Source organism: Arvicola amphibius, chromosome 1 (genome assembly GCF_903992535.2).
Source record: "Arvicola amphibius chromosome 1, mArvAmp1.2, whole genome shotgun sequence".
NCBI classification, from domain to species: Eukaryota; Metazoa; Chordata; class Mammalia; order Rodentia; family Cricetidae; genus Arvicola; species Arvicola amphibius.
Genome location: NC_052047.1, coordinates 176,269,967 through 176,284,430, shown reverse-complemented (window position 1 = coordinate 176,284,430; position 14,464 = coordinate 176,269,967). Strand labels below are relative to the sequence as shown.

General features: G+C 40.2%; 1 pseudogene; it reads right to left on the bottom strand.

Annotated features, from left to right (window-relative positions):
* Positions 1 to 8,003: 8,003 nt before the first annotated feature.
* Positions 8,004 to 9,392, bottom strand: LOC119822428 (annotated as a pseudogene).
* Between the last annotated feature and the right edge of the window lie 5,072 nt (positions 9,393 to 14,464).

The window sequence follows — 14,464 nt, the reverse complement described above, 5'->3', positions numbered from 1 at the left end:
GTGGTTATTTTGGGGCCAAGCAGCTGGAGACAAACGAGTGGCCTCCTTACTACAAATTGGCATGCCAAGGGTGGTGGACTAAATTCATGTAAAACCTGAGAGGGCTTGAAAAGGAACTCTAAACACTAAAAAAAAAGTTTAGATGCATTTATTTTCCTGAACAGGCTTTGCTTTCTGGTGGCACACTGTGGCTCCTTTAAGAAAGGTTTTTCTAACGGAAGACCACCAAGTACAGTTGGAATGGGACTGACGGAACATCCGACCAAACCGGCCTCTCTGAATGTGGCTGACGGTGGAGGAGGACTGAGAAACCAAGGACAACGGCGATGGGCTTGGACTCTACAGCATGGACAAGCTCACTGCGAGCCTTGTCAGTTTGGTTGCTCACCTTCCTGGACTTAGGGGGAGTTGGGAGGACCTTGGACTTAACATAGTGAAGGGAACCCTGATGGCTCTTTGGCCTGGAGAGGGAGGGAGTGGGGGTATGGGTGGAAGGGAGGGGAGAGAAGGGGGAGGAGGAGGGGAGGAGATGGAAATCTTTAATAAAAAAATGAGGAAAAAAAAGAAAGGTTTTTCTAATTCAATGGTAGCAGAAAGTAAAAAAAAAAAAAAACGTGGTTTTGAAATGCTGACTTTCTGAGCCTTGATGCTGGCGTGAACTCTGACTCTTTCTGGAAGGCTGGCTATGGAGCACTTGAATGGGGTTTGTGGGCTCAGGTGCTTGTATGCCTGCTTTGGAAAGTAGCTGAGACCATGTCTGCAGCTCAATGCACATATGTACATATATTAGTGCTATTATGTTGTGTATTAGATAGATAGTTATAGATAGAAGGTTTTATATATATATATATATATATATATATATATATATATATATATATATATATATATAGAGAGAGAGACAGAGAGAGACAGAGAGAGACAGAGAGAGAGGAAAGAGGTCTGTCTTATGATATGCATGGAGTATGAATATGAGTCAAAGGATAACTTCCAGGATTTTTCCCCCCTCCATTGTGGATTCTGGGGATTAAACTTGGATTGTTAGTTGTGCATGAATAGCTCTTTTAGTCCCCTTGAGTCGTCCTGCCAGATCTACTTTCTGTTTTTTCATTCATGTCTCTGCCCTCCACTGTTTCTTCACATTCTACTTCTTTTAAACAAAGATGATTTTATATCTAGTGACTCAAAATTTAATTGAATAATTCAAGTCATGGTGAAAACTTCCCTTTTTTTTCTTCGACTTGTAATTCCAAATTCCCTTTGGCGGGCACATAATTTCTCCAGAATGGGTCAGAAATTTAAGTAACTCCAGAACAAACACGTATGTCTAAAGGTCTGGTTGATGCAGTAAACAAGCTCTAGAAGTCATCCTAATGGAAGGTAGATAAGAGAAAAGCCTTTCTTAGTGGGCAAACATTGTGGATGGGACACAGAGCAGTTTCTGACATGAATTCATTTACTAGCTTGGGAAAATAGGTCAAAGGCTGCTGTGTGCACTTTCTTTTCTTCTGTGTATCCTGTAACAAAAGCGGTATGTCTTAAGACAGATTGGGAGAAATTAAATGTATTGAAGATTACTAATTATTCCTAAAGGGCTCAAAGGTGATTTTTCTTATACTCTTATTACAGGTCATCTCTACCATGTTAGGTGAACCCTGGAGTTTAATCTTCTGGTCCTAGGACTTTCCAACATAAAACTTTTTATCTGTGCTCCTTTATCCAGTGACATTTGCTTTGGCTATTATACCCAGAAGTTAAACTATGTCAGATGCTTTCTTCTTTTAAAATAGGAGCGCCTCGCCTTCACTTGCTCATTGTCATGTGAATAAAAAGATCTTCAAAGGCTGCAGTGGTGAGGAAGGACAGCATCTCTGTGCTGACTCCTGGCTGATGAATTTAATCAAAATGTTCTTTCCCATAGCTTCCAAGCTTCTGAAATACCTTTCAAACTATTTATTTTAGAGTCTGTGTTTCATCTAAGTCCCTCTGCATATCAAATATTAAGTTCAGAGACATTTACACCCTCCCCAGGGTGCTTTCCATTCCTCTCCTCATAATCAAATTTCACCAAAATAGTTTCTTTTTTTTCTTTTTAATTATTTAGTGTTGTTTTCCATTGGGATCTTTTTCTTAGAAGTAAGGAAAAGAGAAAATCGATAGCTATGAGGATTGGTTTGCTGCTTTCAGGGCACAGGGTTTTGTAGTAGGCGTTTTTTTCTCAGGGAATGAGTACACTAATGAGAAATATATTTTTTTCCTGTTAAACCACCTGTATTTGGCTTTCCTACATGACTCCATGAGGAATAAAAGGATTTTTTATGAAGTAATATATCATATGGTTTAATGTGTTTCTTGTTGAGAATTTAATCTCCATTTTCATATTATAATGGCATTTGTGTATGTGTGTGTGTGGAAGCTTGGGAGGTAATCAGAATTGGATGATATCATAAAGAGCTCATGAGGATGCAGCACTTATGATGGAAGCGGTGGCTTTATAAGAAAAGGAGCTTCTGGGTTACTTGGCTTTGCCATGTTCTTTACTGTGATGTAGGTAACAAGTGGGCTTTCATCAGAACAGAAATGGGGACAATGCTGGTGCTATCCCCTTGGACTTCTCAGCCTATCGAACCTATTCATTACAAATTATCTAGTCTACAATATGCAGTTATAGCATTTGAGAATAGACTAAGGTATAAGGTTTATAGACTTCAGCATTTGAATGGAGAGGAAAGAACATTTTAAAGTTACTTTGTTGTTTGGGAGGAGTGCATTAATTTTTTTGACTGTGACAATTTTTTTTTAACTAAGCAAAGGGGGAAACATTTTAGGTGATGGTTCTAGATGTTTTGGTATCTAGGTGCTTAGCATCTAGGTAACTAATGCTTATCTGCATTAGTTCTGGACCACACTGAGGCAGAATGTTACAGTGTGGGGCAGAGCTTCTCACTTTATGGTAACCAAGAATCAGAAAGAGAATCTGAGGATGAGGAATATTCTTCAGGGAATACAGCAGTGACCTACTTCTCCAAATAGGCCCACATTCTAGTTTCCACTGCTTACTAATAATGCCATCCAATTACAAAGCTATCAATGGAGAAATCCAAAGATCTCTTCAAGTGAGATTTTTTTATTTTAATCTTATGGAACTTTTATTTGTGTATGAGAAAAGATCCAATACCATTTCTGTTGTTCTGGTCTTGTATAAACAGCAATTTCTAGGACAGACTTTCACAACAGTCTTCCTGATATTCTAGCTCTGAAAATCTTTAGGCTCTCCTCTTCTGCAATGTTCTTTGAGCCATAAACAAGTTGTGAAATTGATGTAACTGTTGGGGATAGGTTTCTCATGATTTATTGCTGTCTGTATTATGTGCAGTTGTGGTTTGCTGTGATGATCTTTCCAATGTAGAGTTGTCAACCTTGAAACCATATAAATAAAACAACAAAGAGAGACTCAGTAGATTCCTCTCTTTATCTCTCTCTCTCTCTCATCTATACATATTTATATATATGCACATATATATGTTGCAAATATAACAAAAGAAAAAGAGGCTATCAACTTGAGAATGGGTGGTGCCATGGCACAGGATGAAGGAGGGTACCTGGGAGAGGCTAGAAGGAGGAAATGAAGGGGCGAAGTGATGCAGTTCTATTTCAATTAAAAATGTTAAAAAATAAAGGAGAGTTCCAATTCTCCAGCATGGTCCTTTAGACTTAAATCTTGCCTAGCTCTCCAAGTCCCCCGTCTTTGGCTTATAAATTCTAACCATATTAGTGTCTTTGAGTGTCTCCCATTTGTTCTCCTTTTGGGGTTTCCAGTTTCTCCCCACTACTGGAATGCCTCCGAGTCTCTTCAATGCCTTCTCATATTTTACCTTTGCATTCCAGTGTTAATTCCATGGTTCTGCTTTATTGCCCTCCCCCCAAATGAGCTCAAACCCTCTAGCACTAGTGTCCTGAATGCAGCTTCCACTTGTTAGCACAGATGTGCATTAGGAAGCTCTGAGCCTATTTGGGTATCTCCATTGTAACTCAAGAGCTAGGCACATGTTGACATCTGTAAGTCAAGAAATAAAAATAGAATAAATGATAGACACTAAACATTGTCCCATTTGTGTGTAAACATATGCACATACCTTCTAGCTAGGAGCAACAACTAATTTAAGCTAAAGACTTCTTGACATCTTCAGTTGCTCGGCTCATGTTCTAATATATTTTGTTAGAATATGAAAAACTATGACCAATGAATAGGGTTGTATTGTTTTTAAAGCACTTTGCTATTTTATCCCACTTGATCCTTTCAAGGACTTTGTCAAATGAAGAGGTTGATGCTACTGTCTTTGTTTACTGTAACTCTGTGAAGTTAAGAGATTTGTGGAAGGTCAGACAAAAATGAGGCAGGAAAGAGAAAAGAACCCTCACCACATGAATCCTATTGAGTAGAGATGATCATAGTAGCGATAACAGCTTGAAGTATTTCATGTGTTACGCTTAGCTGAAGAAGGACACTTAAAAGAAATCCCACACTAGTCTAGAATTGAATATAATAGAGGGTTATTCATTTAAGGGTAGACTTACAGATCACGGTGCTCTGCTCGAACAGGGAACTGCAACCAAATGCTGCAGCCAGAAGAAAGAGCAGACACATGCTTTACATCAGCATATATAATATATGAGGCCCTGCCCAAGTGGGCGGGTAACTTAAAGGCTACTGGCTGCAGGAATTCCTATAACACTTAGCATTTATATATGTAATATATTTTGTATATATACACAATTTATATGCATGATAAAATCCTGTGAATTGTGATTAATTGCTATCAATTCTCAATGGAGAAACCTGAGCCTTGGAGAAGTTATATAACATATTGTAAATTGAAGACCAAAGACAGAACTGGGAATTTTTCCATCAGTTCTTTGTTCCTAAGGGCAATGTGTTTGACTTTGTATCAATTTATGAGTATTTCTATCTTCTGAATTCCCACTTCTGTTCTGTAAACAGTAAATCATCAATGAGAACAGTATATATAAGATACATAACATGTATATATATATATATTTATGCCATTTATTCTTCCATTACAGTTCCATTTACATTTTTTCACCACTGTCTTTCCGTGTTTCTTTCATCACAGAATGGAATAACTGGCTTGCAATAGTGACAAAGCTAAGCTTGAACTCTGAAGTGCAAGTCTGAAATCTATAGCCATGTGTTTCCTTGTTAAGATTGTAATAAAATGCTCAGTCTACCTCTTTTCAGTCCTTAGTGAGCTAACATCCCCACAACACTTATTAATTGTTCTCGGTTGAAGCCATCTGCATTGCTTAGGTCAGCTCCACTGGCCAAGAGGAAAATGACCAGAACTGACTCAGGAGACTTGTCTGTGACCAGCCAGCCAGACAAATACCGCATATGTTCTCTCAATTGTGGAATCTACCCTGAAATTTGTATATGCGTGCCCACACATGCACATAATGTGCTCTCACACACAAACACATATGCACGTGCACACACCAGACACATACACACACATGCACACACACTTACAAAGGCACACATGCATACATGCACACACACACACACACACACACACACACACCACATGTGTATGTAGGAAGTGAAAGTAGATAAAGGAACTATGAGAGAGAAGCAGAAGGTCTAAGGGTGTTGGGTGGGCACAAGAAAGGGCAATGGATTATTTGTGACATGAGTGGAAGAAAGGCCTACCACAGTGAAAAAGACCAGCAAGAGGGGAGCCAGGGATTGAGAGGAGGTGGGGGGCGATCAAGAACAGAGTGCAATGAGATACATGTATGAAAATATCTCAGTAAAATCAATCTTTTTGATGTTAACTTTAAAATTTAATAATAAAAAAGAAGAGGTGGCTATTGGGCCCAGTTTGGCTATTTAGCTGTGTAATATCTGCAGTTCACTTAACAGCTCTGGAAACCAAATCTATAAAGTGAGATAATAGCTTTGCCTTTGGAACAGTCATCTTGAATAATGAAGCATCTTGGTTTTATAAGGGGTTGTTAAGTTGTGCTTTTATTTTCGGGAAAAAGAAGAAAAAATACCAAATAAATAATTCTCACTAATACTTTCTCAAAGAGCCCACTAAAGAAACAGACCTTTCTATCTAATTGGCCAGCTGGTGCCATTGGGTACAGTAAGTTTCCAAATAGGCAGTGCATGGAGGACCTGGGAAGGTCAACATTGGTGGGGGGGCAGGCTTTGGGTTGGAGCTGCCACATGGCCTGACTTGGGAGGGTCTCGATGGGGCGTGATTGCCAGGAGTGGTGGTGGGGCGAGGAGGGGGTTCGTTCTGGCAGCATCCGCATTTTCTGATGCTCTTTTCTCAGAGTCTGTTAGGATTGGAAATGGATTTTCATTTTTTTTTTTTTAAGTTTCAACTCAGATTTGTTGACAGTGCTTCCTGGAAGATTTTATGGATTTCATGCCAGGGCTCCCAGAGACAAGCTCTGTGAATTACAAATATCTCTTGTGCTGGGAGGGCGATGTGGCTTCACTTGTCATGCGTCTGCCGTCCTTACACTAGACCTAAGTATGGTGATGAGAAAGATACTCAAAATAAGCTGGGTTTCTTAGGGCTTCTGTTACCTTCTGGTGTTTCCTAATGTAAAGCACCAGACTTTATGGTTTCTGTCAGTAATTCACAGATCACACCTGTCTTCCCCCCCCCCCCCCCAACATGTGAGTTAAAGCAAGGCTGAAAATAAGATTTTCTGTGCTTGTTTTTAAGGGTCTTATTGACTTTGACACTGAGAATTGCTAGGAGATTCTGGATACACCTTTAGAAGCAGTGGACACTATACACCTGCCTTTCTTGTTTGGTCACCTAGGAGACACTCCTGCCTGATTTCAGGCTGGAGTTCTGCCTTTAGGACAGAGACTATCCTGTTAGTAAACCCTCTAGAACAGTAAATAACAGGAATTTGGTTTTACTCACTACAGCATAGAGATGAGTACTGTCCAATAATCTTTTGTGCACCCCAAATATGTATTACTTTCATTGGCTAATAAAGAGCTTACAGGCCAATGACCAGGCAGGATTTTCAGTACATAGAGAATGCTGGGAAGAGGGGTAGAGTTAAGGGAGTCATGAACCAGATGTGGAAGAAGCAACATGGGAAGTTCATAGATGAGGTAAACAAGCTTCAGAGCAGCACAGAGATGAATAGAAATGGATTAATTTAAGTTGTAAGAGCTGGCTGGGGAAAAGTCTAAGCTACCGGTCAAGCATTTATAATCAATATTGTCTCTGTGTGGTTATTTAGGAAATGGCTGATGGCATAGATAAGTCTACCTACAGATGAGCGAGTCAGTCAACCTGATGATAGCTGATGTTTTTCTGGATGTTTCTGCTCCTCATCTGTCATTGTGACTCTCTTTTTTACTATAGGTATAGGTTTGTTACTTGTATTTCCAGAGACAACATTTCTATTAATCAAACATTTATTTAACCTTTAACAATTCTTTTGATGCATTTTTATTATATTTTTTCATGAAATAGTTTCATACAATTTTGAAAATTATCTCCAACTATTGCCCCAAGTTCACAGGTGAGGAAACTGTGACTTACCAGGGCTTATTCTCAGGGGTTCTTAGATTCATTCCTAATCTCTCTTCTTAACTTCTAAAGGACAGTTGTCAAGGGGGTGACTATGCTGAGTTTTGAGAGGATAGCATATGCTACTCAACTCTGTGGAACAGAGGGGACTCCCGAGCTTATGTCTCAGTTCCATTTTCAGAGATTGTTGCTCCTTGACTTATTTTTATGGCAAGGCTCCTTAGAGAATGTCCATGGCTGGAGATTTAACGATGTCGTCAATTTAATAGGTTGTTCTTATTTCTTTTTTTTTTTTTTCACTATTCAAGGTTTATTTGGTGTTTTCATTGGCATGACACTTGGGTAGTTGGTTGCATCATCTATATGCAGATCTTCACTTTACATAATATTTCAATGTACACTACAGACACACAATACACAAAATAATATCCTTTAGAACAGTTATGCACAAGATATGCATAATGGATTTTACACACTCGAGCCAAGTTATGACTAATTGGGAAATCACTGGCCTAGGCATGTCTGGTGAGGGTGCATAGCGCAGACACAGCAGGTTCACAGGGTAACTGAAGCCTGCACACAATTGGCAGTGTCTTGGAGACAGTGGGACTGTCACACCAACCAGGTTGCCACTACACAAGTACCACTTAGCATCAGGGTAGAGCTGCGGGAACGAGCGCCCTAACCACAGCTCAGATGAGGAGACAGTGTGCGGTCTCCATAGAAACCCTGCCACAGCCTGGACAGTGAAGCACGAGGATGTCTGAGGACTTTTAGAACTGCAGCTCTTTCTGGATCCCCCAGAGCGTATCTGCACTCTTCTTCAAGCGGGCCTCCTCTTCAGAAGTCAGAGTCACCTTCACAACGTCTGAGATTCCATTTTGTCCCAGGACACAGGGGACACTGAGGAAGACATCATCCTTGATTCCATAGAGACCCTTAATCATGGTGGAAATGGGGTGCACCCGCCTCATGTTCTTCATTATGCTCTCTGCCAAGTCGGCCACAGAGAGGCCAATGGCCCAGGACGTATAACCTTTCAGTTTGATCACCTCATAGGCGCTGTCAACCACCTGCTTGTGAACCTCCTTCCACTGCTCCTTGTGTGCATCGGAGTCCAGTTCTGGGTTCAGATTCTTCAGGGAGACACCGGTGACATTCACGCCGCTCCACACAGGCACACTGGAGTCCCCATGCTCCCCCAGGACCCATCCGTGACAGCTGAGTGGGTGAACACCCAGCCTTTCCCCCATCAGGTAACGGAACCGAGCCGAGTCCAGATTGCAACCACTCCCGATGACTCAGTTTTTGGGAAAGCCGCTTATTTTCCAGGCCACGTAGGTCAAGATATCCACTGGGTTGGAGACAATAAGTAGCTTGCAGTTTGGACTGTACTTCACCACGTTGGGAATGATGAACTTGAAGATGTTCACGTTTCGCTGGACCAGATTGAGCCGACTCTCTCCCTCCTGCTGACGGGCCCCCGCCGTGACGATGACCAGCTTGGAGTTTGCAGTCACGCTGTAGTCTTTGCCAGAGACAATTTTCGGTGTTCTAAGGAAAAGGCTGCCGTGCTGGAGATCCATCATCTCTCCCTTCAGTTTGTCTTCCATGACATCAACAAGGGCAAGCTCATCCGCCAAGTCCTTCATTAGGATACTGATGGCACAAGCCATGCCAACAGCACCAACCCCAACAACCGTAATCTTGTTCTGGGGGGCCTGTTCTTCCTTAAAGAGATTCACAATCAGCTGGTCCTTGAGAGTTGCCATCTTGTTGGACTTTGGAACTTTTGGGACCGCTAGTGCATGATGAGCAGCTTCGGGCGCACAGCAGCGTGGTCAGGGTTCGGCGACAGAGGCTCCAGCACCGGTTGTTCTTATTTCTAATCACTTAGCAGAAACCTGCAGCGTTCCTGCTTAGGACCAAGTCTTGTACTGGGCACTGATGGTAGACCAGTGACCAAAGGACGGTGTTCCTGCTTTCATTATACTAGTTTATGGTCTAGAAGGCAAGAATCATTGAAGAAATATATAAAATGGCATAGAGAGTGAAATGTTCTTTGGGATAAATAAAGCAGGATGTGATGATAGAAGTCTGACACTGTGATCACTTAGATGATGTGCACAAGGGAGGTCTCTCATAAGAGGTGACATTTGGCCCTAAACTTGAATAATATGGCCAGTGAATCATGGGTATCCAGAGTGAAAATGTTGGCAGAAACAGGTAGTACAATCATCATAGAGCTGCCTGTGGCTTCACAGTGCTCTAGCGTGCCATCACTATGCCCCACTTTGATATCACAGTGCCTCATTGTGCCATCACAGTGCTGTACGTGATATGGCATGGAGTAGTGCTGTGTCACAGTGGAGCATTGTGATGCCACAAGACAGTATTGCGTTATCACAGTGCTCCACTCTGACATCAAATACTCTATAATACATATGAGACATGCAAGAAGACCATCATGGTTGGATGAGGTGAGTAAGGGGAGAGAAGAAAGAAACAACGGAGCAATTTTTAGGAGAATTTGATATAGCCGTACAACCACAGGTGCTCCCTTGCTATATCACACTACTCTATTGTGAGATCACAATGTTTCACTGTGACACGATCAAATTTATCGTGCTAACACAATGCTTCCCTGTGATACCACAGATCAAGTGTCATATCAGAGTATTTCATACTGACTGCATAAGGCGTTACAGTATTCCACCGTGGTATCACAATGTTCTATTAGGAGTCTGCAATGTTCTACTGTGATATCACAATGCTCCATTACGAGTCCACAGTGTTCTGCTATGACAGAACAGTATTCCATTGTGATACCAAAGTACTCTCTTGTGACATCACAGTGCTCCATGATGACACAACACTCCTACACTATGCTGATATTTGCTGCATTGTGTTGTCATAATGATGCACGTACATCATCACAGTGCTCCATTGTGAAAGCGTAATACTCCATTATGAGATGACAACGTTCCAGTTTGGCATGTCAATGTTACAATGAAACATTGCACTATTCTATTATAGATCACAATGCTATACTGTGATTTTATAACACTCCACTATGACATCATAGTGATGTTTTGTTACATCGCAGCTCAATGATGACATTGCAGTTATCACAGTGCTCCAATGTGATGCCACAAATCTCCACAATACACATGAGACATGCTCAAGGAGAGCAGGAAGGCCATTCTGGTTGGCTGAGGTGAATAAAATAGGAAGAAGGAAGAAATGATAAAGTAGTTTCTGAGAGAATTTGGTATAACCATATAAGATGCTTTAGAGCTTGCTTAGGATCTTGCATTAAATACAATGGGTACCCCTAAGGGGGATTTGAATTCAGATGTTACGTACTTTACTTTTTGCAAGATTGTGTCTAAGGACCTGAATGATACAACTGAGGGACTGGAAGTAATGGGAGCTAGCATTCCAATTAGGTGGTTAACATAGAAAATTGGGTGATATGAAAACTATGTGACAGTAGACTTGGGTAATAAGAAGTATGGTCTCCATATGTATTTTTAAATTAGACGAGACAGAATGTGTCTATAAACCAGATGTGTGGTATTATCAGGGTTGACTCATTCTCACTTAAGTGCGTGCCACTGAAGAAATGGCTCTGGGAACTGATTCAAGATGTAAATTTGAGAAGCCAGCATCCTCACTTTCCCCCTGTCTTCACCTTGGGCCAAGGGATCATTTTGCTGTTGGGGGTACTCCTCCCAGGTGGGGACAGATCTGATGCCAGGTCCTCTGTTACTCTTCACCTCCAATGTATGAGATCACGCAGCTATTAAGAAACACCTCACAAATTCACTGCCTTATGAGAATTTTAACGAACAAGAGAAGCTGTTACTCACATGAAAGAGTAAACAAAGTGGTACTCTAGAGGCAAAAAATGCTCCAAGGGAACAAAAATATGGTAATAGGATCTAAATTGGGTCAGTAGACTGAGAACCATAGTTTTCAAGGAAGTAACAGAAGGAATGAACTTTAAATAAGACTCTCCCAATTTCATGTCCATGTCTGTTCGTGGCAGTTTCTTATTTCTTGCCCCTGGCCTTTCTTCTTCTCTAGTTATCAGATCCTTTATTTATTGTTCTGTAATGAGTAATCCCTCTTGTGCCTAGTAGAAGCAGGGGTGGAAAAAATACACATTTATCTCTGTGACTCAGACTGTATGCCAAATTAGGCTAGAAGCTCACGTCTGTTCTTTTATTCCCGTGGCCATTAATCACCAGATCTCAAAGTGAACCTTCATTGCCTACTGACCCATTAAAGTCAGAACAGTCAGGAACATTATAATCTGATTCTTTTAAAAATACTTTAACCCATGAATCTTGAGCCTTCAGAGAGTTTTGTTAGCCTTGCTTTATGGGATGCTCTGTAGATTTCTTTGGTAAGTCAATGCGGTTTGGGGGAAGCTCTGTGAGTGCTTCCTCTGGTTTACACAGGGTCGATTTATATCGTACATCAATTACTTCAGGCCTAACCCAACAACTTTTTGTAGTATAGTAGAAATCATTTTCATAACAAAAGTACTGGGGTCAAGACACTGTTTTCACACATGGTCCTTGTCATTATACTTATGTTATTATGCTTCATGTCCAACATGGCTGTGTTACTGCAGGTTTCATTAACTCATATGCTATGAGGGACTTTCAGTTTTGAAAGGAAACAGTTGGTGTGTACCCACTTTGAAACAGTTGTCAGTAAATTTTGTTGAGTCGTGTATTTGCATGTCCCCTTCTAGACTAAGTTCTTTTAGGTCTGAGACTGCAACTTAATAATTTCATGATTTTCTCCTAGTGTCAAACATTATGATGTTAGGAAATGCTTTGGCTGGATTCCTGCTGAAGTTGACTAACAACCTCCTACCTTAGTCCCTTTTGTGAGGCATGAAAAAATTCATGAAATGTTGCTGGGAATCTTGAAAAGTATAAGATTTACTACTGTGTTTGACTATACAGCCAGCATTCAACAAATGGGACCTTTTATTATAGTCTGACAGCTGATCAGTTACTCCATATTGAATGGACTCCATATTGAATGAAGTATTTGGAGACTAGAGTCTGCTCCAGCAGATTGGAGGGGATTTTGGAGGAGTTAGGGGAGAAGAAATTATAACCAGAATATATCATATGCAAAAGAAACATTTTCAATAAAATAAAAATAGTGGAAGAAAATGAATAGACCAGTGATAAAAAAAAATCTGTTTCCTGTGTTGTATTTCCCCATTGAGAATACTGTTATTGGTGTAATTATTCTTTTGCTGAGTAATCTGCAATTTTCTTGTCTGAATCCATTTGAGTTTATACTTTCAATGTCTTTGACAGGTTCTTTTGCTATTATTTTTGTACATGTAGCATTTTGTTCATGTTATTTGTGCAATTTGATATTTAACGCGGGTTGTGAGTGGTGGCAGTTTCTCAGGCACCCTCTCTGACTAGCGCTCCCCACCCCACCCCTTTGATGCCCTGACGTGCGCTCGTGGTTTTCTGTCTCTGCCATTGCGACACTTCTCACACATTCCCCCGGCTCCCTTCCTCCGTGCTGCGCCATAAGTTAGTTTTGAAACTCCATCTGTATTAGTTGATCCTTTCACTGTACTGATTTGCTTGTGTCGTTCTCATTATCCATTGAATTTTAAAATATTGACTTTCATTCCTATTCCTTTTATATTATTTACTTCTGTGGTTTCTTCTGTCTATTCTTTGATTTCATTCTTTTTATGCTTTGTCCACATTTAAAATAAATTCTAAGCTTTTTCAGATTCCTTGCCTTTCCTAAGACTCTGTAGTAATAGTGTTCTGCCTGCTGATTATTTCATGACATATTTCATACTTTTGGATGTGGAATGCTCTGTATTCCATTGTCTCATTGCTTAGAATTTCACAGGACAATGGTTAAGAACAAGTTTTTGAGAAATTTTCTTCTGCCATGTGCATCTGTGGCTTCAACTTGGATTCTTTGTTGTTGTTGTTGTTGTTTTTATTTTATTTCATTTTTATTTTTTTTTAATTTCATTTTATTTTTTTTTATTTATTTTTTTTTTATAGGCCCAAAGCAGTTCCTTTATTAACAAACAATATTTACAACATACAGAGGGGATTTCACCTCCCCTTTTTTGTTTAAGTAAAAAGGAAGGTTTTACCTTTAACATAGTAAAATTACATACAACAAAACAGGTATCAAGTAAGAATTACAGTTACAATATTTGTATCTACTTTATCTTTTATCATAAGTAAGAAAAACTATAACTAAAAATTCTTCAACTCCATCAAAGACTCCAGAAGGATATAATATTACCTAAGAAAACAGGAAGTACATGGTAAGCAACTTCCAGAACTCTAGAATTGACAGAGACATCTCACTGCTTGGACAGTCACCCAAAGTTCTTTTATACCATTGGGACATTCATCTTCAGCCTACAGGCCCATAATATCCAGCAGATTTTTCCACAAATCAGGAAATTTCAAAGACAGTTCCATCTATATTGGCACTTTATCAGTCACTTTCTTCTGTTTCCTGCAGACTGTCTGGCAGTCTCTTTCATGAAGCAGGAACACTGAAGGATGGTCTCGCCTTTAGGCAAGTTCAGCAGTCATTTCTCTGTGGGTCCTGCATGTCCAATTCATCAAGCAGTCCAGGCAACAGCAGTTTCTTGCCCAAATGGCTAACCAACTCCATAAGGAGCCTCTTTGATGCCTATCTTCATCTTTAAGTAATTGGTGCTGCCAGGAGCAGATGTGTCTCATTGTCGTGAAAAGTCCAAATTGCTTAAAACATTTAAAATGCAATAATCCTGTAGTCTTTGAAAGGTTTGAGGAACACCTATCCATCTGAAAATACATGTCTGTCCA